Genomic DNA, 4,109 nt, shown 5'->3' on the forward strand with positions numbered 1-4,109 from the left:
TCCGATTTAAACACTTAAGATTAAAATCAACTTTGTCCGGATATCAAGTCCGGACAACATACCGCATAAGCTTTGGTCGGTTTAACACTTAGAAGCAAAATCATCTTTGTCCGGATATCAAGTCCGGACAACAATCCGCTCAAGACTTGACCGATTTAAGACTTAGAATAATCTCAACAACTTGTCCGAATACAAGTCCGAATAACACTTCACACAACCTTTGACCGGTTTAATAATATCCGGACAGTACACCGCTCAAGGCTTGTCAGGTTTAAAAACAATCCGGGCAAGCTTTGTCCGGTTTAACACTTATCCGGTCACTCTTTGTCCGGATAAACACTTAAAACATAAGGTATGGTTTCAATCCAAATAATAAACAACATTCAACTAAAAACCAGTATAAATTTTATGCAAAAGTTTAGAAACCACTCACCTCAATAAGCTTTTGAAACCAAATACTTGAAACCAACCCTTTTGAAATCCAACACTTGCAATCTGGCCAACACACTCTTTAAATCACTTAATTTTCTCAAAATAGCAGGAAGAGCAAATAAAGAGGCTAGGCCTCCTATATATACTTTCCAAAAGCAGAAAGTCGGCTAAACCTTCTTCTCTTCCCCCTTATCCACCTCATGCTTAGACTCACCATGCACACATGCACACACATACATACCTACTCCATGTATGCATAACATGCATGCACCCATATATATATATACACACATATATACATATATATATACATATTCAATTAATACATAAATTCACATACCAGCATGTATCAAATTATCATGCTATCATGTAATCATTTAATCAAATAATCACATATTATTACCTTGGGTAATAACCAGGATCCGGTTATCACATTATCCACCCCTCAAAAGAATTCCGTCCCGGAATTCCTTTAATCAAAAAGCCATGAGTATTCTGATTTCATCTTTGACTCCAATTCCACTGAACTTTAACCAGACTTATCTCCTTGTTTCTCAACACCCTGCTCTTTCTATCAGTAACAGCTTCCGGTGTTTCCACAAAATTCAACTTACTATCTAATTGAATCTCTGGCAATGGTATAGCTAGATTCGGATCCACCAAACATTTCCGCAGATTCGATACATGAAAAGTGTTGTGAATCTGACTCAGCTCTTCTGGCAGCTCTAATTGGTATGCTACTGGCCCAATTCATTTATAAATTCTGAATGGCCCTACATACCTTGGACTGAGCTTTCCTTTCTTTCCAAATCTGAAGACACCTTTCCACGGCGAAATTTTTAACATTACAAAATCACCTATACCAAACTCAATCGGCTTTCGACGATTATCTGCATAACTTTTCTGGCGATCTTGTGCTGTTTTGATTCTTTCGCGGATTTGTTCAATCTTTTCAGAAGTTTCTTGAACAATTTCAGGACCAGTTAACTGTTTCTTACCCACTTCATTCCAACACAATGGCGTTCTGCATTTACGTCCGTACAATACTTCATATGACGCCGCTTGAATACTGGAATGATAACTATTGTTATATGCAAACTCTATCAATGGCAAATGATCTTCCCATGATCCCCCGAAGTCAATAATACAACTTCTTAACATATCTTCGAGAGTCTGAATAGTTCTTTCACTTTGCCCATCTGTTTGAGGATGATAAGCTGTACTTAATCGAATTTCAGATCCCAAGGCCTTCTGTAATCCTTCCCAGAATTTGGAAGTAAACCGACTATCTCTATCAGAGAAAATAGACAAGGGAACACCGTGTCTTGTAACAATTTCTTTGATGTAAATCTATGCTAACTTTTCTAAAGAGTACTTCTCTCTTATCGGTAGAAAATGTGCAGATTTAGATAAAAGATCCACAATCACCCAAATCGCGTCATATCCCTTTGAAGTTCGTGGTAATTTCATAACGAAATCGATGGTGATGTGATCCCATTTCCATACAGGTATTTCCAAAGATTGGAGGCTTTCATAAGGTCTCTGATGTTCAATCTTAACCTGTAAACATGTTAGACACTGTTCCATATACCGTGCTATATCTCTTTTCAATCCTGGCCACCAATAAAAAGGTTTTAAATCTCGATACATCTTATTGGTGCCTGGATGGATAGAGTATCGAGATTTATGACTCTCATCCAATATCTTACTTCGAATATTTCCAAAATGTGGTACCCAAAATCGCCCTTGAAAGCACATAAGTCCTTCATCATTCTATTCCAAGGTTGAGATTATTTTACCCAACTTTTCTGTTTTAACAAATTCTTCTTTCACAGCTTCTTATTGGCACTTCTGAATTTCCTTACAAATATCAGAAATCAAATTCATTCTCATTGCTACAGTTTTGATGGTTCCACTCCTTTCCTTTATACTCAAAGTGTCAGCTACCACGTTGGCTTTTCCTGGGTGGTAAAGGATTTAACAGTCATAATCATTAACAAATTCAATCCACCGACGCTGTCGCATATTCAAATCTTTCTGGTTAAACAAATTTTGTAAACTCTTATGGTCAGTATAAATCTGACATTTTGTTCCCAAAAGATAATGCCTCCAGATTTTCAGTGCAAATACCACTGCAGCTAACTCCATATCATGAGTTGGATATTGCTTTTCATGTTCTTTTAGTTGTCTTAATGCATAAGAGATTACTTTTCCTTTTTGCATTAAAACACATCCCAATCCTAACTTTGAAGCATCGATGTATACCACAAAGTCTTCAGATCCATCTGGTCGAGTCAACACTGGTGCGCTACAAAGATGATCCTTTAATAGTTGGAAAGCTTCTTGTTGTTCTTTTTCCCACTGAAATTTAACATTCTTTCGAGTCAATTTGGTTAACGGCACGACTATTTTAGAAAAGTCTTGAATAAACTTTCGGTAGTAACCTGCCAAACCCAAAAAGCTACGAACTTCAGACGGAGTCTTTGGAGCTTACCATTTGTCAACTGCTTCTATTTTCATTGGATCTACTTGTACTCCGGCTTCTGAGATAACATGACCCAAAAATTGAATTTCTCTTAACCAGAATTCACACTTGGACATTTTAGCATACAACTTTTCTTTTTTTAACAATTCCAGTATTAGACGAAGATGTTTTGCATGTTCTTCTTCAGTTTTAGAGTATATAAGAATATCATCGATAAATACAATAACGAATTTATCAAGGTATTCCTTACATACCCTATTCATCAAATCCATAAAAGCTGCAAGTGCATTAGTTAAGCCGAATGGCATAACTAGGAATTCGTGATGCCCGTATCTTGTCCTAAATGTTGTTATGGCAACATCTTCTTCCCTGACTTTAAGCTGATGATATCCTGACCTTAAATCAATTTTGGAGAAATAACTTGCTCCCACCAATTGATCAAATAAGTCATCAATCCTTAGTAAAGGCTATTTGTTTTTGATTGTCAACTTATTCAATTCATGATAGTCTATACACATTCGCATAGACCCATCCTTTTTCTTAACGAATAAGACCGGAGCACCCTAGGGCGAAGTGCTAGGCCTAATAAATCCTTTTTCGGTTAAATCTTTCAACTGTGCCACCAATTCTTTCAGTTCAGATGGAGCTAAACGGTACGGCGCCTTCACTACTGGTGCAGCTCCTGGTATAAGATCGATTCGGAATTCAATAACCCTATCTGGTGGTAATCCAGATAAGTCTTCTGTAAAGACTTCTGGATATTCACTAACAATCGGAATCGATTCTTCCTTTCCTTTCTCTTTCTTTAGATCAATTACATATGCCAAACATCCTTGGCACTTCTTTCGAATACTTTTCTGGGCTTTCATTACTGACAAAATACTGGTATGATGATTCTGATGATCAACATAAATAACAATTGTTCTCTGGTCTGGCAGAATAATTCTGATCATTTTATGATTACAATCAATACTAGCCTGATGCTTTGCCAACCAGTCCATATTTACTACTACCTCAAATTCTTTCATTGGCATAGGGAATAACCGAATCGGAAGTTCACAATTCTCAATAACAATAGTACAGTTATTGTACATACTAGTAACAGTTTCCTGACCATTAGCAGTATCAACTACTAACTCATCATCAAGTAACACAGAATTCAAACATGCAGTTTGAGCAAACAATGGTGATA

This window comes from Cynara cardunculus (genome assembly GCF_001531365.2).
Source record: "Cynara cardunculus var. scolymus isolate 2C chromosome LG 9, CcrdV1, whole genome shotgun sequence".
Classification (NCBI taxonomy): domain Eukaryota; kingdom Viridiplantae; phylum Streptophyta; class Magnoliopsida; order Asterales; family Asteraceae; genus Cynara; species Cynara cardunculus.